General features: G+C 46.4%; 1 protein-coding gene and 1 long non-coding RNA gene across 3 annotated transcripts in view; one reads left to right on the top strand and one right to left on the bottom strand.

Annotated features, from left to right (window-relative positions):
- The window catches only part of SLC14A2 (solute carrier family 14 member 2), a 446,643-nt gene that overhangs the window by 340,512 nt on the left and 81,874 nt on the right, over positions 1–24,257 (top strand). The window lies entirely within an intron of this gene.
- The window catches only part of LOC123787513 (uncharacterized), a 38,742-nt gene continuing 16,272 nt past the window's right edge, over positions 1,788–24,257 (bottom strand). Inside the window, exons 4-5 of the long non-coding RNA XR_015727704.1 lie at positions 17,124–17,291; positions 1,788–2,747 (exon numbers count right to left, since the gene is read on the bottom strand). This is a non-coding gene — a long non-coding RNA (uncharacterized LOC123787513). The remainder of the gene's footprint in view (positions 2,748–17,123; positions 17,292–24,257) is intronic.

Genomic DNA, 24,257 nt, shown 5'->3' with positions numbered 1-24,257 from the left:
TCAGCCATCAAAGAGAAAGGTTTTTATTTTCCATTATGTGCTACTAACCAGTTGTGATACTGACCAAAGCCACGTCAGTACAAAGTAAATTCATGTAACCTTTATTTCATGAGAAATAGAAAATATTCTAGTCACCTGTTTAAAATTTAAGAGAAAATATAAAGTAATCAACAAATAAATATTAAAACACACAGAATTGAGTCCAACTTGCTCATTTTAGAGACGAGGAAACTAAGGTCCAGAGAGGGGATGATTTTCCCAGGTCGCATAGCAAGCTGCTAGCCATGTGCACTTTCTACCACCCTTTGCTTTTCCCTGTGCCATTTCCACGCTGCCACTGGCACCAAGGAGCAGAGATTTTACTTCGTCTTCACTTTGCATCTCCAATACATACATCTCTGGAAATTCCGAAGCCACCCACCCCCTTAGGAACATTTCAAATGACTAAACAGAACCCCTCAATCTCCACACATGGTATATCTGAGTCTACCTGACTCCTGACTCGTGAGGGTGGGGCTTCCAGTGGGATCTCCTCACCACCCACCAGGGCCTTATCTCCTGCATGGAATCTCTGGCGCCTGGGAGATGAGGCTGGAAAAGTTAAGTGCTTTCCATTCCAATTCTCCATTGCCGGAAAGAGATATTGAGGAATGGGAGGAGAAGAAAATATCTGTGAGGCTTCTTAGCATGTTATACAAAGTCTCCCTTGTGTTCCAAAATCATCTTCCTGTCCCATCTAACATTACTCCCGTTTTTTGTCTCCCATGCTGTGCCAACCCATCCCACCTGGAATGATCTTTCCCAGAATCTCTCCTGACAAACTCCTACTCATCTTTAGAGACCCAGTGCAAATAGCCCTTCCTCTCTGAAGCCTCTCCTGCTTCTCACCCCATCCAGGCACTGCAGACTGTCCTATGCACTGGGTCCCACCTTCAGCACTGCCGTGATGGTTTGCTGCAACTTCTGTCACCGCTGCCACTCGCACTAGATCCTGAGTGCCCCGAGAGCCTGAATGTGGTTTATTCATCATAAATCTCTATGGTCTTTTTTTTTAAAGATATTATTTATTAATTTGACAGAGAGAAACAGCCAGCGAGAGAGGCAACACAAGCAGGGGTAGTGGGAGAGGAAGAAGCAGGCTCATAGCGGAGGAGCCTGATGTGGGGCTCGATCCCAGAACCCCGGGATCACGCCCTGAGCCAAAGGCAGACGCTTAACAACTGCGCCACCCAGGCACCCCATAAATCTCTATGGTCTAAACCAGCACCTTATACATAGTACTTATTCCATGATTGTGGATGAATGAAATAATACAGGCACCTAGGAAAAAGAGACAGGGGAAAGCATACAAACTCCCATATTCAACCGCACACCCAGAAAATAAAACTTAGGAAACAAAACATCTAGAATGGAACTGAAAAATATAATATGAGGAGTGGCATGTTGCTAAACCAGCTCTCGAAAAGAAAAAAAAAAAAGAGGCCTTAATTTGCAGTACTTGCCAATTTCCATGGTGTAAAAACCCCCCTCCATGACTGATTGCAAGCTACCAATGTGAACTCACTAGACACAGAGTTGGGCAGAAGGGTACACAGTTGGCTCTCATGAGCCATATGGTTCCAGCCCACCACTGAATGCAAGCCATATATGTAATTTTAAATTTTCTAGTCCCACTAAAATTGTAAAAAGAAAGAGCCGAAATTAATCTTAATGTTTTAGCTCAGTGTATCCAGAATATTACTTTAACATCTAATCCTTACAAAAGATTTATTTATTTATTTATTTGAGAGAGAGAGAGAGAGAGAGAGCAGCCATGGGGAGGAGTAGAAGGAGAGGGAGAGAGAGAATCTCAAGCAGATACTGCACTGGAGCCCGACTCCAGGCTTGATCACACAACCCTAAGATCAAGAGTCAGAAGCTAAACCAACTGGGCCACTCAGGTGCCCCATTACAAGAGATTATTAGTGAGCTTATTTTACATTACTGGTTTCATATTTAGTCTTTGAAATGCCAATGTGTATTTTACACTGCAGCACATCTCCCCTGGGACTGACTGCATGTGGTTAGTGGCTCCCAATATGGGACAGCACAAGTCTTGAGTCAGAGTCAGAGCCACACAGAGACATTGTGACATGAACATCTGTCATTTTTAGGATGTTGTCAATTATTTTTTTAATGCTGTTGCCTTTTTACAACTTTAGGCAGAAACAGTGCTTCTCCCATGGGCTAGGTTAATTTCAGAGGCAGGTCTCTTGCCACTCTGGCCCATATGCCTGCTCCATCAGGATACTGAGCACTTATTAATTACTACACCTTCTTTCCAACTTTCAAAGTATAGGATTGAAGGCAGCCAGTGAACACCCAGATGCACTTTTCCCTCTGTTCACATGCCAATTTAGCATCAGAAATTGCATCCCCCCACCAGCCCCCAGTCACATGACACGTGACTGCTAGAGAATGTGGGTGCACAGATAATGAAGCTGGACTTGTCAGAAGCTAAATGTGAATGGGAAGTGATCAGAAATGCACCTGTTGATTAGTAGAGGAGGTAGGCTGCTGTACAGAAGCCTCAAGGAGGAGAATGTAGGGCCTTCATTTTTGAAAGAAGAGTCTGCAACTCCCAAGGCGGTGACCTGGGCATCAGAAGTCATGGGTTCCAGCCAGCTCTGTGTGACTTGCAGAATATCCCACAATCTCTCTTGCTTTATCCTTCTGTAATCTGACATTGAGAATCTGGCAGCAGGTTTCTGGTAGAACAAAATGATGTTGATGAAAATGCTCTCGAAAAATGTTGACTGCTGGGATATTGAGTTCAAAAGCAGCAGACCTTAGTGAGAGATGCAGACTAGAAACCAGAAAACGTGGGTTCTTTTCTTGGATCTGTCAGAAATAGGCCGTGCACAAGTCATGTTACCTCTCTGGGCCTTTTCCTTATCACTAGAATGAAAGGGCTGGTCTAGGTGACCAGCATAAGCTAGATCACGTCATCCTCTGTGAGCAAACTCCATGACCTCCTCCCTCCCCCAGAACCAAACGGTCCCCACCCCAACTCTCTAGCACCATCTCCTCCCCCTCTTCCCCTTTCTCTAGCCTTCAGCCACAATGACCTTGTGGTCCCCATGACCCTCAACTGACACCTCTCTGTGAGGGCCCTGTTTAAGTTGAAACCCCCTCCCAATTTTGTTTCCCTCATAGTAATTACCCCTTCCTAGCATACTTTTATTCGTGTATTTTGATGTTTATCTCCCTTCTCTAGAATATAAACTCCATAAAGAGAAGGAATTTGTGTCTGTTTTCTTAACTGGATGTATTTCCCGTGCCTAAAACAGCACATAGCAGGTATTCAACAAATATTGGATGAATGAATGAATGACAAGACACCACTCCAGCTCTAACCTTCTAAGATTACAACTTCCTAGCAATAAAAATTAACACTTGAAACAAAGAGATTAATAGCCAAGATTCTAGAAACCCTCCTATTCACAGTCATACCCAAATTGCCTTTTCCCCTTTCAGGGTACAGCCAGCGTGGTCCTCCTGGAGCTCTGAGCCCAGGGAATAGAAGTGAAACAGTCAGTGTGTTCTTCTCCATTTGGTGAGCCCCAGCCTCCCATTCCTGGTGTCTGCTCCAATCCTGATACCACTTCCCCCCCTCACTGAGATGCCCCAGGCCTCACCTGTCCCTTCTCTCGCCTCATGAGCCATTCTCAGGAGATGTTCTGATAGCCCATCCAACACAGGGATGGCTCTATATGAATGTGAGTCCCTTGACTGCGTCCTCCTGAACAGGAACTGGTTATACCCTATCTTTTTTTTCATTTTTTAAAAAAATTTTACTATGTTTGTTAGTCACCATACCGTACATCATTAGTTTTTGATGTAGTGTTCAGTGATTCATTGTTTGCGTATAACACCCAGTGCTCCATGCAATACATGAGGTTATACCCTATTTCACACTTCACGCAGGTTCAAGGCTTTCCCTGTGACATCTCTCACTGGGAAAAGTAAGGCTTTATTCATTCACTCACTTATTCATTCAACATATACTTATTGAGTATGTTGGAAATAAGGAGGCAGACAACATATAGTTTCCTGTTCTCCTATGACACAAACAATAAACAGATATGCTAATAAATATATAATACACTGTCAAGTGGCAATAAATACTAATAAATGAGTCACATATCTGGAACCAACCAGTGCAAAGGCCCTGAGGCAACAGTGTGCCTGGTTTGTCCAAGGAACATCAAGAATGTTAGTGTGGCTAAGGAGTGGAGCATGCAAAGAGAAGAGGTAGGAAGTTAGGTGATAGAGATAGCTAGAAGCTAATTCTCATCAACTGTGGAGGCCTTGGTAGATTGGGATTGTATTCCCAGTGTGATGGAAAAGGATTGGGAGATCCAGAACAGAGAAGCAACATGATCTAATTTGTGTTTTCAAACACTCGTTCCAGCTGCTGGGTGGAGAATACTCTGTAGGGGAACAAGAGTGGAGGCAGAATGGCAGGCCGTGGCAATAGTCCAGGTGATGCACAAGGGGTGGGGGGGTTCCAGCCAGGCCCTCCGCCGTGCCCCAATGCACTGCACCATTTGAGACCCTGGTCTTCCATTAGAGCTCACAGGTTCTGTCCTCCATCCTTAAGTCTAGCCATGTGTGTCAATGGTTTGCAGCCTTTGGCTACTGCCACCTGTAAGCTGAATGGGGCTCCCAAAGGTGGGGGTGGGGGACAGGCAGGAATTTGGAGGGAGCTAAAATGCTAGCTATAATGTTGCCCCTTTATCTACCACTTTAAGGACCTATAGTGGAATGTGCATGGGTGGGAATGACATTATAGGAAGAAATCTTTATTCTGCTTTATCTTTTTAATTATATACTCACAAACTCAGTACCTTAACTCTTACTGATAATGCTTTTTGCCACATACTGCCACATACCCAGTGTGTCAACCCTGGGAATGAGAAAGAACCTCCTTCCAGGATACCCTTTGGGGCACATGGTTATCCATCCTCTGATTCTGTCCTCTGTGCATTTCTTGCCTCCTGAATGAGAAAGTGGGCTTCGAGCAGACAAGAGCCACATCTTTTCCTCGGTCTAGTGCACTGTTGGCACCAGTTGATAGATGAGCAGAGGATAGTAGGATCTGAGATACAGAAGCTTCCAGGCTTTGACTCCAGTTGACATGAACACTTGCCCTCATGACATCAACACTTGTTGAACTAGAAGGGATCTTGGAAGTCATTTAATCCAGCTCTCTGATTTCCCAGAGGAAGAAAGCAACCCCCGGGGAAGTGAAGTGGCTGACCCAGGGCCCACACGGCCAGAAAAGGCAGGTGCATATGGTGAAGGTGAGCAACCGTGGGAGGCTCGCCACTGTCACCAGCCGATGCTAGTACTGTGCTGGTGCTGAAGGACAAATGCAGAGGGGGTAAAACTGCACTGCTTTGCAATCTTTGCAGCCATTCTAGACAGTAGGAGTGAATGACAAAATCACCCCCATTTTGTAGGTAGAACAAGCAAAGACCAAGATTCTGCTGAGTGGTCCAGACCATATATTGAAATGGGCAGGGGGATTAAAAAGCTGGGTTGTTGTTTTTTAATCCATGTAAAGGAAAAGTAGGGATGAATATGATAATGATATATGGATATAATGATATGATATGAACATGATAATGATAGCACATAAATATGATAATGATATGATAGGATAATGAACATGACGGTCATTCAGAGGGATTCACATTCCTCCATGTAGCTCCTGAGAACAGAATGAGGACCAGCAAAAGGGAGGAATGGAGTGTGGATCTGGGCTCAGAAGGAGAGGCAGCTTTCTGATCATGAGGGCTCTGTGACAATAGAGGGAATGGACTGGGGAGATGGTGGACTCTTGATTCCTGGAAGGACCTGTGTCCAGGCTGGAAGCCAGCCAGTCAGAGACACTGTTCACGGGTCCCCAGCTCACAGGGGCAGTTGGAGTGGATGGCCTCTGAGCCTGGCATTCAGCAATTTTGTGCACAGGGAACTTGGCATTGCGTTCCTTCCCTTTGAAACCAGAAAGAGTTTCTCCTGCCCACTTGGCTGGAGGCGTTCTCCCCAATAAAGTCATCCTAAAGGATGACATCTAAAAGTCTGCCACCCCCCAGGGTGGAATAAGGAGAAATGGCCTTAAATCATGAGACTTCCATAGGACTTGTGAGAGACTTCCTGTATTGTAAGGTTGGAGGTGGGGTTCACTTGCTAGAGGGTGTTGCAGTAACACCTCTCTGGGTGATCTCTGAGGAGAGGGTGGATACCCATGGACCTCGGTGCTGTAGATAAAGCAGTGTGGAGGCAGGGCGATGGAACTCATGACCCCTCCAGGTTCCTGCCAGCCCATTCCAGGTATAATCCTATGATAAAACCATTAGAGGTCCCAGAGGTGGTTTAGCCTCATTTCTCCCATTCTGGTGATAGAACACATTTTTTTAAACCCTATAAACCTTAAACCATAATTCCTTTACAGCAGAGAAAGGACAGTCATGCACGGTTTGCAGCAGGGGAGTGGCGGGGAGAGGTTAAAGGAAGAAGAAGGTCTATTTAGAGTGTGGTTGTCCTTTTCCATTCAGGCGAGGGTTGGGGGGTGTTAAATGTGAAGTTTGATGACCGAACAAAGGCAAAGCGAAAGAGAAAAAAGAATGTGAAAAAAATTTAAACCTGCAGTTTTCTGATACACAGAAGGGAAACCCAAACTCTGCTCATTATGGCCCACATTTATGGCAGATCATAACAGTAAATTACAACTCTGCGGCCTCAGCCAGGACCGTGCCGTTCTTCGCATGTGCTTCCAATTTAGCGTGTTTGAAGTTGCCCTGGATATTTATTTGTAGGGGATTTACTGCGTAGAACGATTAAAGTTTGTTCTTGTTAGGAGTTTGGGGCTAGTTTTGGGGGTGGGGAAGATGGAAAGGGAGAGTTAGCTAGAGAGAGGAAGGGGGCTGCCAGGTACCCCGAATGAATACATGTATATGTTTTAAAGTGCGCACAAACACACACACAAGGGCCCTTTGTTTTCAACATGGTGAGGGTCCAACATCTCTGACTGTGATTTTGTTTATAGGAAATCCTTTATAATGCACGTTTAGTGTTTCCATATGGAATTCTCGTAGGACATTTCCCCGCACCACCCTCCCCCCGCCCCTTTTTTTATTTGGATAAGGCAAGAGAAAAGGGACTGTACATTCCAAAGATTCATAGTCATTCCGGATCAAATTCAATGGATTTTGGCAAGAGTTGAAAAACCCAGATGCAGGGCTTCAGCCTCCTGCTGAGCCGCCTCCAGCTGTGAGTGTCTGGTGGAGGCACTTTGTAAAATCATGAAAACCCTATTAAATTCATGAAATATGATATACTGTCGTTTCAGACTAACTTTCCATTGAACTGTCCATGAAGAGAGAATTTGGTTAACTTGCCGAAGAAGGGGGAAGTGGCAAGGCTGGGGCAGGGCTGGGAGGCAGGAGGCCCTATAGAGGAAAGCGCAGAGAAGCCCTGGGAATTCTGAAGAGCTGGCAGATTTCTGGGTGGGCATGAGCCTCCTTCAGACCCCAGCAGCACTGGGCTTTCTCCGGGTTTGACGTCCCCCAGAAAAGGTGGTCACCGTGATTCTTCAAGTTACTGAATGTCCGACTGTGACCAGTTTCCCTGCTGGGATCATTGTTTCAGAGCACAGCAGACTCCAGCAATCCCCAGAGAATATTTAGACTCCGCCCCTTGTTTCATAGCTGGGCTCCCCACCCCCCCCCCCAAGGACAATGAGGAGAGAGACTGACTCACTCACCCAAGGTCCAGCACATTGAGAGAAAACCCAGAGCTCCTGAATCCCAGTTTAGTTCTTTCCACCAAAGCACGCCACTTCCCTGGATAAACAAGGCAGAGACTGTCACTCCGTCTGCCCCAGATCAGAGCTGCTGACGACATGGTTTTTTGCATGAACTCATAGGCCTAGACACCCCCCAGCTATGAAATAGTCTATCCTAAAGAAGTTGGACTCTCTAAGTTCATTTCCTATTAGACTATAATTCACATCATAAAACTATTGCATGTTTATTTTCAAACAGATCAGGGTGAGGGCTCCCTGGAGGTTCATTGGTTTTGTTTTCTGGAAACCTCCACAGGACATGGCAATTGCAGCTCACATATATGTGCTGAGTTCGCCTTGCAGGAAGCCAAGTGGGGCCCTCCTTCCCCACATGTCTTGGCACCCTAGTCTGGACCCCTGGAATGGAAGGGCACACAGAACATCATGGCCCACCTGTCATCCATGCAGTGGTCCCTGAAATAGGAATGTCACGTGGTGCCAGCATCTCTTGCCCAGCTGCCAGGAGCAGTGTCATGCAGGGAAAAGGACCAGAATAGAAGCTGACTGTGATTGAGTGCTTACAGTATGCTAAGGCACTGTTCCAAGAATTTGGCATGAGTTCAATCATTCCATCCTAACAACAACCCTATGATGTGGTGACACCATTATCCCCATTTTGCAGATGAAAAAACTGAGGCAGATTGCCCAAAGTCTCATAGCCAACTGAGATCACATAACTGACCTAAGTGTCTGAGCCAGTATTTGAGTCTCTATAATTGGGCTCTAGAGCCTGAGCTCTCCCACTGCCCACCACCCCCCACCAAGCACACAGACCTAAATAGCCGTGTCAGATAAGAAGGTCTTAATTCTCCTTCTTCTCACCCCCCACCGGAGATCTACTTTTTGAAGTAAACATTTCACAATTTCTCCTTACCCTTCTGATAGTAAACAGCCCCTGAGAGTGGGTGGCATTAAGTCACTGATACTCTAAACCAGGGCTTCTCAAACTGTAAGGCGCATACAAATTCCCTAGCAATCTTGTTGAAGTGCAGATCCTTAGTTGGTCTGTGAAGGAGCCCAAGGTTCCATATTTTTTTTTAATGATTTTTTATTATATTATGTTAGTCACCATACAGTGCATCCCCAGTTACCGATGTAAAGTTCGATGATTCATTAGTTGAGTATAACACCCAGTGCACCATGCAATACGTGCCATATTTCTAATAAGCTTGTGGGTACTGCAGGGGCCACAATGGAGCACACTTTGAGTGGCAAGCCTCTAGGCTATTTACCTATTTGCTTTCCTCCACCAAAAGAGGCACCCGTAAGAAGGCAGCTGGAAAGGTCAAAGACATTTCATCAATGTCACGGCTGTGGCCCAGGCTAGCCCTCCTGACACCCATCAGTAGAGCCACAGAGGTTTCACTGGGAGTCCTGGGGAAGGTACACAGTCTTTGGGGCCACGGGAAGCCCTGGGCTTGAAATCTTTGCAGCAGCTGCCAGCTGCCACAGGACCAGAGAGTCCAGTATGTCTACATCCCTGGCGGGGGGCAGTCATGCATATATGGTGATCACTGGGGTCAGAAACAGTCAACACCAGCGCCTCTCTTATATCCTGGTGGGAAGGCTGCTGACCAGGAGGAACGGGCCCAGTGTGGCAGTTCCCACCTTCTTGCTGGGGACTTTGGACAGACATTTAACCTTCCTGGTTCCATTTGTCTGACATGGAAAATGAGAGGATTGCACAAGAGCTTTCAATCCCTCCCCTCCTTCCCATCCCAATCTATGAGTCTACAAACGCCTATACAGTAAATAAAAATTCAGCCAACTGTCTGCACATCTAAATATTCTGATGTCCTGGTTGCCAACACCGCACATCAGGATATCAGACAGAACCCATTTCCTTTCCAGTTGGAGGCTGAGCACCATAAACACAGCTCTCACATGAACCTGGCTGCCCTATTCCTGGTCCCCATCTACATCTTGGGAAGCAGATGGAGGAGGCTGATTCCCCCAAGTCGCCAAGCAGGCTGCCTAAGGCCCGAGACTGGAAGGCGGGAGCCTAGTCCCTAGGGCTCTGCTTTGCAGCCAAAACACACCGTATCATGTTCCTACCGGCTCTGAAGACCTCGCACAGCCAAGAGAAACAGGCATTTAAGAGCAGAAAGGGGCAGCCCTTGACCCCTGGCCTCTTTGGTCTGGCTTCCTCGACAGGGTGAGGCAAAGCACTGTGGCCTGGTGAGGGACAGGGAGGCCCAGTAGACACCCAGCCCCACAGAGCTGGGCTCAAATCCCTAGCTCCCGGGATCTGGGTTTCAGACTCTCAAGCTTTGTGACCTTTAATGTTACTGCAGGCATCATTCCTTATAAGGGCTAGGCACAGAGGAGGTGGGCAACCAAGTGAAGCCATTCCTTTGAGTGACTGTTGATAATAAATCAGACACTCCCCAGATCTGTTCTCCAATCTGACAGAGTCCAAGAGACTTGGAACTTGTATTGTCGAACAACTGAAGATTCAGCGTTCTAGACCAGGGCTCTCCAGTAGAAATGTAAAGCAAGCCATCAATGTGTATCACATATATAATTTTAAATTTTTAGTAAAAAAAAAAAAGTTTTAAAAAATCAAATATATTACATTTATTACATTTAAAAAATCAAAAATAACAAGTTTAATTAATTTAAATAAGTAATTTAATTTAGCCTAATATACAAACTAGTGTCATTTTGACTTGTAGTCAACATCAAAAATGATTAATGATATATTTTATATTCTTTTTGGGCCTAAGTCTTTGAAATTTGGTGTGTATTTTACATTCACGGCACATCTCAATTTGGACTAGCCATATTTCAAGCACTCAGAGGCCATATGTGACTAGCAACAACTGTACCAAACTGTGCACATATAGAACAGAAGACAGCAATAGATACCAAATCCGTGGTGGCAACAGCAGTTGGCTGGGGGTGAGCAGGGTTTAATGTTCCTGTCATCTCCAGCACCACCCCCAGCCGTCCCCAGGAACAATCACATTAATAACACTGATATGCTAAAAATACTATTCTTAGATGTGGTGACTAGGCATTTCCTCAATCTTATGCAAAGGACGAAGAAAAGGATTTTTGGAAAACTTTGCTATTTTTATGGATCTTTAGTACTGGAATTAAGTAAAAACGAGAGGCTAGCTATGCACACGCAATATTAACACCACGCCCTTCGGGACATCTCGCCCCTGTGCTCCTTCAGTGAATACTTTGGGGACTATAACTGACCAGCGGAGAGGCATTGGTCAGTGCAGAAAGCACCTGTGAGGGGGAGTTCCTCAATAAATGAAGTGTTTGGTGCTGTTTCTTTCTTAAAATGTGATTTAAATGAGGACCTTGAACACCAGTGCACAGCATGCTGGTGGAATAGACTGCATGGTTGCAGGGTTGCAACAGAGTCAGGGCGTGAGGGGGTGGAGGGAAGGGTTAATGCATGCAGATGGGTTGTTTGCTAGTAGACGGGAAGTTTGAGAAGCACCACGGTACAAATACTCAAATACAGGGTATCGCACTGGGGAACGCAAGGATGCCGAGTATTAGGAACTGTACTATAGCAACGGGAGTTTTAAGTATAAGACACGTCAGAGAATATTGGACATCACATACAAGGTTCAGGGGAACTGGGGCATGGGATGTGGGAAGAGCGGAGTGAACAGTCCTCCTCCAGTCAGAAAATGGCACCGCGGTTTTCTCTGACTTCATGGCTTGCTCACCAAGCTTTCTTTGGTCCTTATTTTGTTGTGAGGATTGCAAGGTCCTGCATGTCTCTTCCTTGCTTCCTGACACCCTCCTTTCCTCTCTCCCCTGGATCAACTGTCACCTCTGCTAACAGAAGGTGGTGGGACAGAGGGGAGCACCCAAGAGGGTGGGCTCAGTGACACAGGCCCATACAACTCTTGGCACCCTACTAGTCTCTATCTTGTAAAACCTGGGATAATATTACTAGCCTGATAGACTGGAGGCTGAAGCAGATGTCTTCTAGTGCTCAATTCTGGAACTCTAGGAAACAAGCCAAGAACTCTACAGCCTAAGTCTTGCTACCAAAGCGAGATTCCCACACATGGACCTCATGGCGCACCGTTACCCCGACTCCAGCCTGGGCAGCGGTCACGTCCCACCAGAACAGGCTCCGTCCAGGCAACCACCCAACATTCTCCCCGTGCCACACACGCACACATACACAGACACACACACACACGCACACATGTACATGCACACAAACCCACAACTTCTTCCCTCTTCTGTGAGATTTCATCTACTCTCCAGAAATGAACACTTCTTTCTCCAAAGCATAGCCCTATCCTCTTTCCAAACCCTGCCCAGACTTTTAATCTTCTGTGAAACCTTTCTGCATTAATCCTTACAATCTGATCACCTCATTGATTCAACTGTCTCCTCAACAATGTTATCTACTTGTGCAACCAGCTTTTTAAGCCATTTCCTTGCATATGAAAATAACAGTATGCTCTACAACCTTTCAGTGTGTTTGCATACCTATTACAGTACCAAGCATAATGTTATGCAAAAAGCAGGAGCTCATTAAAAATGAGCTGGAAAAAAATGATCTCCATAGAGTCTCTATTTGGAATTAATAATAGTTAACATTTATTTTGCATTTAACAGTGTGACCAGCCCTACGCTAAACACTTTATATACACTATCTCATTTCATCAATAACCCTATAAGATAGGTATTATAGATTTTTTATTTAAAAAAAACTGGGAGATAGTAGATTCTAGAATACAAGGCAGTCTGATTTCAAATGCCACACTTCTGCCCCTGCACAAAACAACTGTCTGTCCGTTTACCCATTAATTACACTGAGACACACAGACATTTAGGGAACTCCCTGAAGTCACGGGGTTGGGGCCAGAAACCAGGTACTCTCTCCACTGAGCACCACTGCCTCTTTCAAGCTTGGCAATTAAATTCTTCCTTCCATGTGAGAGAAGTCATACAAGAAACAGGAAAAACTTTAAAGCCAGGAAGAGGCTCAGTTTCACCTTTCATAAGAAGAAAGTAGTGATAATCAGCTAGCCGGGTTCCTGTGAAGAGGAGGACCGAGGAAGACACTCATGCATTTCCTGGCACAGAACTAGCGTGCGGTTAGTGCCAGCGTTCAGCCTCTTCTCTCCCTCCGCCCCCCCCCCACCCGAGTCCTACACACTCTGCAGCCTTGCAAGTAGCATCCCTGTTCGGTTTGCCTGACTTCTTCCTTGGGAGCCAATATCAGACCAAGTGGGCCGCCCCAAGCATACGCATTAAGGAGGTTCTGCCCCCCGACAGTCATGAAGACACTGCAGAAATGGGATCACAGAGCTTGTGCTGCTCATGCTTCATGGAGGCTCTCCCACGGAGCGGTGCAGATTCCATCCAAGAAAAAGACAACCACCCATCGTGGTTGGGAGGAAAGCATCTGCTCTGGAAGGTCCCCCCTCCCCTGTTCATGGGGAACCTGTCCTGCTCCCGCAAACTCTACCTGTGCACTCTAGTTGCCCTCTCCTGTCTCACTATGGTGGCATGAGGCTAAATTAATTAATGTGTGTAAACCATGTGGAAATGTTTGGCTTGCCAAGTGCTCTTGATAGGTTTGAAATACTACTGGAAGCAGTGGAAGTTGGCACAGCTATCTGGAGCAGAATTGATCTCACCCCCAGGACTCCTGAGATTGACTTTGGTTAATGGAGGCAGATGCAGATAGAGAGGATCTTCATTAAAAACACTGTGCATATATTTCAAAGCCTTGCTGGGGTGCAGGGAGACAGAATGAAAAGGGAAAGAAAGACACTGGTGTGGGGATTCTCCTGTGATATGTCGAACCCAAAGGGAATTGCCCAAGATTGGGCAAGAGGAGGGGCTATCTTATAAAGTGAGGCACACGGGGCGGGGTGCGTTTGGGTGTCTCTGAGAGGCAAGAGTCCAATCCTACAATTACGGATGCTCATATCTGTGTGCACACAGAGGATGGGCAGGCACGTAACGCCCTTCCCTAGACAAACTCATCTTTGCTCTTACAACTCCACAAGGCTCCTGAGAAAGGAGGCAGGGAAAGAAGCACCCTCACCTGAGGCGGACAGACAGGGGCTCGGCTTGGTTCCATCACAGCTATTGTATTGTCAAGGGTCAACCAGAAAAGTGGAACCAGTAGGAGATAATATATAAAGAGATTTATTGCAAGAAACTGGCTAATGTCATTGTGGGGCTGGCTTGGCAACTCCGTAGGGCAAGCTGGAACCCTCCGGCGCGGAGTGAAGCTGTCAGCAGGTAGAATGACTTTCTCTCAGAACGCTTCAGTTCTGTTCCTGAGGCCTTTCAACTGATTGAATCAGGCCCACCCAGATCATCTGGGATCATCTCTCTTACGTGAAAGTCAGCCGATCGTGGGCTGGAATCACATCTGCCAAGTACGTGTGTGCCTACACCTGTGTTGGTGCTTGAGTAGCTAGGGACTGTTGCCCAGTCACACCTACCCACAAAACTGACCGTCACAACTGCTCTGTCCTCCCACCACTTGGCCCCCACCTCCTCTACCATCAGGCCCCCCACCACCTCCAGAAGCCTCCTGTTCTCACGTGGTTCTCCAGTGTCCCAGTCACCCAGGAATGGCCCTTGGGCTGTCTGCCAGCCAACCCCATTGAAACCTCAAACGGGTCTCCAAGATAGGCTGCCTGCACGGCTCCTCTCTGTTCATCATTTCTCCAGCGGGTGCCTGAAATGGCCTCCCATCTCCTCCCCCTGCCTCCAAATCCTCATTGCCAGGAGAGTGTGTGTCTAAACTCCATACCTGGTCCAAGTCTTTGGGGACTAAGACTCCTACAGCAGCTGCCCACAGGGTTCCTGCTGAGTCATAGGCTCCTCTGAGTGGCATCCAGCTTGCCTTCTTGTCTGCCTCCCCTCCCCTCTGTGCTTCTGTGGTTCCTGGAACTGACCACACTGCTCACCTCCACACCAAGGCCCACGTTCTCCTCAGACGTTCATGTGTGTCTTTGCCTCCCCACCTCTGTCTCCTCACTGAAGACTAGCTCCTCAGGTGAGAGAAGCTCCCACTTTGGGCTCCCTTCCCTGCTTCAAGGGGACCCTCCACTCTGGGACAGAACTACCTGCCTGTCATCTGCTCCCACCTCGAACTGAGCATCACACTTCTGCCCCTCAGCACCCATCCCGACATCGTAGGGCTCACAATGTGTGTCCTGAAAATGCTGGCTGGGTTAGTGGACACAATGTGTCAGCAGGGTTTCCCCAGCACCCCTCCATTCGCTTGGCTCCTCACGTTCTTCCTCTGCCTGTAGTTCTGTCGGATACTTACTGGGGTAGGGAGTGGCTTCTTCTCTCCCTCTCCCTTCCCTTTCTTCCAATCTGAGAACTGTTTTGAGCAATACCAGTGTCATGATAAATTATGGTATACAGAAGTTATGGCCCGAGGTATGGGGGCCGTTTCAAAGAACTGAAAAAAAGCACAGGACGGCGCAGCGAAGAGGGTAAGGCAGGCAGGGTGAGAAGCGGGGCTGGGCGCTGGTCTGAGGCTGCAGGGAGCCTCCCCAGGGTCCTCAGCAGGGACAGTCTCAAGTACACCTCAGGAGGACCCTCTGTGGGCAACAGGAGGAGGGGCCAGGAGACCAGCCACCTGGATGCTTCTGGAATGCACTTCAGAGGAGATGAGGGATGGACCTAGGCAGGGGCCAAAAGAGGAATCACCAAGATTTGAGGATCCAAATCTGGGATGAAAATAGGAAATCTGCCCATACAGACAGAGGTTCAGACATTTTTAAAGAACAAACTACAGCCCCAGACTTTCATTCATTCAGCAAATATTTGAACATGTGATTGGTTATAAGCCTAGAAACTTGTCAGTAAAATAGGGGCTTCATCCCAGTGGGAAGAAAGGACAGGAAATGAAGGGGGTGTGGGTTTTTGGGTTGGTTTTTTTTTAAGATTTTATTTATTTATTTGAGAGAGAGAGCGTGTGTGCACGCAACAGAGAGAGAGAGTGCACACATGAGAAGGGGGGAGGGACAGAGAAAGAGGGAGAGGCAGACTCCCTGCCGAGCAGGGAGCTCCATGCGGGACTCGATCCCAGGACCCTGGGATCATGACCTAAGCCAAAGGCAGACGTTTAACTGACTGAGCCACCCAGGTACCCAACTGGGAGTGTTTTAGACTGTCAGGTGGTGTAGAGTGCTGAGGAAAGTCCCGGGTAAAAAAGATGGAAAGTTAGTGGGGTGGGGGGGAGGGCGGTGTGTGTGCTACAATAGAGACGTATCTGGAGAATGCCTGAGGAGCTGTGACTAAGCAGGGGATGGTGGTCTAAGCAGAGGGCGTGGCACGTGCAAAGGTCCTAGAGCAGGAGTGAGTTTAACGTGCTCTAGGTAGGGGAGGAGATGGCGTCAGAGATGGAGCCAGAGGTCAGGTTGTGGAGGCCGAGTGGGAGGCAGAAGGACTTTGGCTTGTGTCTGTGTGAGCTGGTCAGTCTGTGGAGAGGTCTTCAGCGGGGAAGGAACTCGTGCTACACATTCAAAGGGCTGCTCAGGCTGGACTGAGGCAGGCACAGGAGGAAGCTGAGACCCATACACAGGAGACGGATGCTGCTGCCCTGGGCTCTGCCATGAGCGGGGAAGGTGAGGAGAAAGGCCAGTCCCAGGTGTAACGTAGAGTGGAGCTAATAGGAATTGTTGGTGCATGGCGGTGTGGGGTGTGAGGGAGAGTCCTGAGCACCTGGGTGGGTGTCTTAGTCCATTCCGGCCACTGGAACAAAAACCATGGACTGGGTGGCTCATAAACAGCAAACATTTACTTCTCACAGTTCTGGAGCCTGGGAAGTCCAACATCAAGGCGCCTCAGATCCAGTGTCTGGTGAGGACCCACTTCCTGGTTCCTAGACAGCTATCTTTGGCTGTGTCCTCACATGGTGGGGTGGGCAGTGGAGCTCTCTCTGGGGTCTCGTACAATGGCACTCATCCCCTTCGTGAGGGCTGCTCTCTCCTGACTTAATCCCCTCCCAAAGACCCCACCTCTTAATACCACCACCCTGGGGGGTAGGTTTCAACATACGGATTTGGGGGACGCAATCATTCAGTCCATAGCAGTGAGGGACAGTCTCTTTTACTGAGATTGGGGAGCCTCACAGGCTGGTCAGGTCTGAGGAGGTGCAGACCCCTCAGTATATACCCAACGCGTCTTGCCTTTTACTGAACGGAACCTGTTTTACTAAATGGGCCACCCACACAGTCACACGGCAGTTGCAGCTCACACTTACCATGGAGACCCTGAGACTCAGAACACCTTCAAGTGCCTTCTGCTCAAAATCGAGTCAGCAGGGGTTTGCTGTTCAGTGTGTATTTACCCACATCGGTTATCTCTGTCACTCTCTACCCATCAGAAGGTATTACTCAGAGCTTCCTCTTTCCTGTTTGAAATAGTCTCCCTGTGGAGAGAGAGACAAAAAGACATCTGAGATGTGGGGATTTAAAGGAGTGGGGATGGAGAGGGAGCAGAACCTCATCGCTGTGGGTGGGGTGGGGGGGTTTCAATGGACTGCTCCCCACCCCCACATTTCTCCCACAGCTCTCTTGGGTGGTCGGTATTGGCAGGGCCGCATTATGACTTGTGGGGACCCTAGGCACTTGGCTTTCATAGGTCCCTTTCTCCATAAAAAAATATTAAAAATTATATTTTATGACTGCATTGGTATTGAGATGAATATAATGCAGGCTGGATTATATATGTTTTTTTCCTTCTTATTTTAAAAGAAATTAAAGCAATTTTGTGGGCCCTTAAAAGTATCATGGGCTCCAGGCACAGTACCTGCTATGCCCAGTGGAGAAGTGTCCCCGTGTATAGGATGGGAAGAGGGTGGGTCTGGAGCAGTGGACATCAGGAGACCTGGGCCCCTGTCCTGACCCCTGAACAAGAAGCTATGAGATCTCTGATCAGTCTCCCCGCCTCTCAAGGCCTCTGCCTCCTCATCTTTCCAAGGGGGGGCACAGACCTTGACCGTCTCTCAGCTGCCTTCTAAGCAACGACTCCCCAAGATTCTAACTAAAGCATGCAGACCTCAAGCTTCATTTTTAACTTTCTGACCCCAGAGGAAGGCTTTTCCCCTGCCCGCTCCCTAGCTATAGTATTAAACTTGTTTTCCTTTCTGGATCTCCTTCTCTCATCAAATCATGTGTTGGTGTGTGCAGCCACTGATTTCCAAAAAGCGGCCATAAAACCATAATGAGTACGGAGATACCAACATGAAATGACAGAGAGAAAGCCATAAACATTCAAATAAATATATAAATATAAACAAGTCCATAAACCAAACCCAGGAGGTATTTTAAACGCATAATGTAGCATTTATATCTCTTACTTTGTGCAGCAGAACTTTCAAAGGAAATTCATTTAATTCTATTGCTCACACCCCTAACCCCCATCCAGGAGTAATCGCTAATAACCAGCACAATTACCGCCTCCCTCCCAATGGAGAGTTCATTTCAGAAGCTCGTTCTTGAATTCATTATCATGCTGGAAATGAGCTGAATCACAGCGGATGTGACCACATGATGATCCCCTCCCCCCCCTTCCTTCCAGCTGGGTTCAGCGAGATGCCTGCCCCAGCCCTGGCCCCTGCCCGCTTGGACTATTGCAAAAGTAGTTACCTCTCAATACCTGGCCCGATTTAAAGAAACTTCTCAGGAGTTAGGAAGAGGACAGATAATTCTGTTTTATTATGGGCTTGATGGGCGGAGGGATGCCCCCCCTCCTTGAAGCATGACTGTGGCCCTCTCTCTCCAAAGGAAGGGAACCTAACCTAACCGTGGCTCACACCTCCAGCTGGGAAATGTCCAAGAGTAAACCGAGCCCTGCATACGCACCAGCCCTGATCCAGGTACTGCCGGGTGCTCACTCATCTACCCTTCAGCAAGCCCCGGTGTAGATTCAGGGCCCGTTGCAGAATCTGTGGGGTCCAGTGCAAAGGGAAGATACGGGGCCCTTGTTCTAAAAGCAGGGGAAACATGCAGTTAAAGGTACTAAAATATGAAACTTTTTCATTCTTCCTTGGGTGGTTTTCTCTCTCTCTCTCTCTCTCTCCTCCTCCCTCTCTCCCTCTCCTCCTCTTTCTCTCACTCTCTCTTCTTGACCTGTCATGACCTGTCATGATGTTTTTATCTGCTATTAAATGTTCCACTGCCAGGGGCACAGGGATTCTTGCTAGGTGTGCACAGACCCTCACCACAAGGGGCCAGCCAGCAACTCAGTGTATGCAGAGAAGACCCACTGCCTGCAGGCTCCCCCTCATCAGCGGTCAGACTGCCGCACCATGCCCCAGCCAGCATGGGCGAGTGGAGCCAGGTGTCTCCCCTTCCCGCAAGCCCTCCACCCCAGCCCACCCCAGGGGACGGCAACCTCAGGGCCAGGTTTCGCTTGGTACCAGGAACAGGCTAAGAGGCTACGGCGTGCATCACATAACTCCACCCCTCCCCACACCTGCGCACGTCTGAGCACAGAGGGTAGAGCAGTCCCTGTGTGGGGGGCCAGGAGGAAGAAGCCCTGGGTACCTAAAGGCAGTTGAGAACAGGAGAGGCAGCGGGAGGCAGGACTGAATGTAAGCCAAGGATCCAAGCCTCCCTGTTCATGGTCCACTGTCCTATCAAACTTCACTTACAAAACACAGATTTAAGATTTTGAACGATTGAACATTTTTGAATTATTAAGAATTTCAAAATGGTGATTATATAGCATCAAACCCCAAGCCTGGGGCCTTTTTAAGCACAAGACTATATACAATTGCACTGGTTGCATGCCCACGAAGCCAACTCTGGGTAGATGGTACCACCGTCCTAATTTTACAGGTGGGAGAACTCAGGCCCTATAATTAGCCCAAGGTCATGATGCTGAAAAGGGGAACACTAAGCCTCAAACTCCGTAATCTGGCACCAGAGCCTCATTCTTTACCATTTCCCTATGCTATCCCTCATTCCACGAAACCCGGCTGCCACCCCCCAGGGTGATCAGCACAGTACTACATGGCCTGGTAGAAAAGGCAAAAGAAGATGCATGCCCCAGCCTGCACCATCATGCTGACTCATGCTCACTGGCTGTGTGGCTTTGGCAAGTCACTCAGCCTCTCTGAGCTTTAGCCCAACCTGCCACATGGAGCCACTGTGAAGAAAAAATTTGGAGTGATACAGGTTCATTTATAGAGAAGCACCAGTGTTACCTAATATATAAAAGACAAGTAGGAGGGATGCCTGGGTGGCTCAGCCAGTTGAGTGTCTGCCTTTGGCTTAGGTCATGCTCCCAGGGTCCTAGGATCGAGCTCCACATAGGGCTCCTTGCTCGGCAGGGAGCCTGCTTCTCCCTCTGCCTGCTGCTCCCCCTGCTTGTGCTCTCTCTCGCTCTCTCTCTCTCTCTGATGAATAAATAAATAAAAATCTTTAAAATAAATAAAAGACAAGTAGGAGAGCCTGACCAGAACTGGAGCTCTCAAGCATCTCCTTCTTTCCCAGGCTTTTCCCCACCCCTCTGTAGGCGACTGACCCTGACCCTGAATGTCCAGGGAGGACCGTGTACGTACTTTGTAATGTAACTACTCTGTGGCCACACAGTAAGAAAGGGACAAGGCTGGACCAGTTAGCCATTCAAGGTTCTAAAAGGTGTCATTTCCTTTTTTTTTTTATTTTTTTTATTATATTATGTTAGTCACCATACAGTACATCCGTGGTTTTTGATGTAAAGTTCGATGATTCATTAGTTGCGTATAACACCCAGTGCCCCATGCAATATGTGCCCTCCTTATTACCCATCACCAGCTATCCCATTCCCCCACCCTCCTCCCCTCTGAAGCCCTCAGTTTGTTTCTCAGAGTTCATAGTCTCTCATGCTTCATTCCCCCTTCTGATTACCCCCCTTTCTTTATCCCTTTCTTCTCCTACCGATCTTCCTAGTTCTTATGTTCCATAGATGAGAGAAACCATATGATAATTGTCTTTCTCTGCTTGACTTATTTCACTTAGCATTATCTCCTCCAGTGCTGTCCATGTTGCAGCAAATGTTGAGAACTTGTTCTTTCTGATAGCTGAGTAATATTCCATTGTATACATGGACCTCATCTTCTTAATCCAGTCATCTGTTGAAGGGCATCTCGGCTCCTTCCACGATTTAGTTATTGTGGACAATGCTGCTATGAACATTGGGGTGCATATGGCCCTTCTCTTCACTACGTCTGTATCCTTGGGGTAAATACCCAGTAGTGCAATGGCTGGATCATAGGGTAGCTCAATTTTTAACTTTTTAAGGGACCTCCACACTGTTTTCCAGAGTGGCTGTACCAAGTTGCATTCCCACCAGCAATGTAGGAGGGATCCCCTTTCTCCACATCCTCTCCAACAATTGCTGTTTCTTGCCTTGTCAATTTTTGCCATTCTAACTGGCGTAAGGTGGTATCTTAGTGTGGTTTTGATTTGAATTTCCTTGATGGCTAATGATTTTGAACATTTTTTCATGTGTCTGTTAGCCATTTGTATGTCCTCATTAGAAAAGTGTCTGTTGATATCTTCTGCCCATTTTATGATTTGTTTATCTGTTTCTCGCGTATTGAGTTTGAGAAGTTCTTTGTAGATCTTGGATACCAGTCCTTTATCTGTAGTATCATTTGCAAATATATTCTCCCATTCCGTGGGCTGCCTCTTAGTTTTTCTGACTGTTTCCTTGGCTGTGCAGAAGCTTTTTATCTTCATGAAGTCCCACAAGTTCATTTTATCTTTTGTTTCTCTTGCCTTTGGAGATGTGTCATGAAAAAGGTTGCTTTGGCCGATGTCGTAGAGGTTGCTGCCTATGTTCTCCTCTAGGATTTTGATGGATTCCTGTCTCACATCGAGGTCTTTTGTCCATTTGGAGTTTATCTTTGTGAATGGTGTGAGAGAGTGGTCAAGTTTCATTCTTTTGCATGTAGCTGTCCAATTTTCCCAGCACCATTTATTGAAGAGACTTTTCCACCGGATGTTTTTTCCTGCTTTATCAAAGATTAGTTGCCCAAAGAGCCGAGGGTCCATTTCTGGGTTCTCTATTCTGTTCCATTGGTCTGTGTGTCTGTTTTTGTGCCAGTACCATGCTGTCTTTGTGATCACAGCTTTGTAGTACAGTTCGAAATCCGGCATTGTGATGCCCCAGGTTTGTTTTTCCTTTTCAACAGTTCCTTGGCGATTCGGGGCCTTTTCTGGTTCCATACAAATTTAAGGACTATTTGTTCCAGTTCTTTGAAAAATGTCATCGGTATTTTGATCGGGATAGCATTGAAAGTGTAGATTGTTCTGGGTAGCATGGACATTTTAACTATGTTAATTTTTCCGATCCATGAGCATGGAATATTTTTCCATCTTTTTATGTCTTCTTCAATGTCTTTCAAGAGTGATTTGTAGTTTCTAGAATATAGATCCTTTACGTCTCTGGTTAAGTTAATTCCAAGGTAATGTATGGTTTTTGGTGCTATTGTAAATGAAATGGATTCCCTAATTTCTCTTTCTTCAGTCTCATTATTCGTGTATAGAAATGCAACTGATTTCTGAGCATTGATTTTGTATCCCGCCACATTACTGAATTGCTCTATAACTTCTAATAGTTTGGGAGTGGATTCTTTTGGGTTTTCCATACAGAGTATCATGTCATCTGCGAAGAGAGACAGTTTGACTTCTTCTTTGCTTATTTGGATACCTTTTATCCCTTTTTGTTGTCTGATTGCTGTTGCAAGGACTTCTAGTACATGTTGAATAGTAGTGGCGAGAATGGGCATCATTGTCGTGTTCCTGATCTTAAGGGAAAGAAAAGCTTCCAGCTTTTCCCCATTGAGAATGATATTTGCTGTAGGCTTTTCATAGATGGTTTTATGAGATTGAGGAATGTACCCTCTATCCCTACACTCGGAAGGGTTTTAATCAGGAAAGGATGCTGTATTTTGTCAAATGCTTTTTCTGCATCTGTTGAGAGAATCATATGATTTTTGGCTTTTTCCTTCTGGATAAAATCTAAGACACCGATCAATTTGTGAATGTTGAACCACCCTTGCATCCCAGGGATGAATCCCACTTGGTCATGATGGATAATCCATTTAATGTACTGTTGGATTCTATTAGCCAGGATCTTCTTGAGAATTTTGGCATCCATATTCATTAGGGAAATCGGTCTGTAATTCTCCTTTTTGATGGGGTCTTTGCCTGATTTGGGGATCAAGGTAATATTGGCCTCATAGAATGAGTTTGGTAGCTTTCTTTCTGTTTCTATTTTTTGAAATAGCTTTAGGAGAATAGGTATTATTTCTTCTTTGACTGTTTGGTAGAATTCCCCCAGGAAAACCATCCGGGCCTGGAGTTTTGTTATTTGGAAGGTTGTTTATCACTGTTTCAATCTCTTCATAATTAACTGGCCTGTTTAAAAAATCAATTTCTTCCTGTTTCAGTCTTGGTAGTTTATAGGTTTCCAGGAAGTCCTCCATCTCTTCCAGATTGCTTAATTTATTGGCATAAAGCTGTTGATAAAAGTTTCTAATAATCCTTCCAATTTCATTGGTATTGGTTGTGACCTCTCCTTTTTCATTCATAATTTTATTAATTTGGGTCCTTTCTCTATTCTTTTGGATAAGTCTTGCCAGTGGTCTGTCAATTTTATTAATTCTCTCAAAGAACCGGCTTCTAGTTCTGCTGATCTGCCCTACTGTACTCCTGGTTTCTAATTCATTGATTTCTGCTCTAATCTTGGTCAACTGCTTCCTCGTGCGTGGATTAGGCCTGTCCCTCTGTTGCTGTTCCAGCTTCTTGAGGTGAGAATATAAAAACTGCATTTTAGATTTTTCTATTCTTTTGAGTGAGGCTTGGATGGCTATGTATTTTCCCCTTAGGACTGCCTTTGCAGTATCTCATAGGTTTTGGACCATTGTGTTTTCATTCTCGTTGGTCTCCATAAATTGTTTAAATTGATTTTTGATTTCCTGTTTTATCAAATCATTCCTGAGCAGGATGGTTCTTAGTCTCCAAGTGTTTGAGTTTCTTCCAAATTTTTCCTTGTGGTTGAGTTCCAATTTCAGAGCGTTGTGATCTGAGAATATGCAGGGAATAATTTCAGTCTTTTGGTATCGGTTGAGACCTGTTTTGTGACAGAACATGGTCTATTCTTGAGAATGTTCCATGGGCATTAGAATAGAATGAGTATTCTTTGGTTCTGGGGTGTAGTGTTTTATATATATATATATGAGGTCCAACTCGTTGAGTATGGCATTCAAAGCTCTTGTTTCTTTGTTGATTTCTTGCTTAGGTGATCTGTCTATTGCTGATAGTGGAGTGTTGAGGTCCCCTACTATTAACATATTTTTATCTGTATGTCTCTTTATTCTGGTTAAGAGTTGGCTTGTGTA

The sequence above is a fragment of the Ursus americanus genome, chromosome 19 (assembly GCF_024610735.1).
Source record: "Ursus americanus isolate L20-20 chromosome 19, mUrsAme1.1.p, whole genome shotgun sequence".
In the NCBI taxonomy this organism is placed as follows: Eukaryota; Metazoa; Chordata; class Mammalia; order Carnivora; family Ursidae; genus Ursus; species Ursus americanus.
This window is presented reverse-complemented; position numbering and strand designations above follow the sequence as displayed.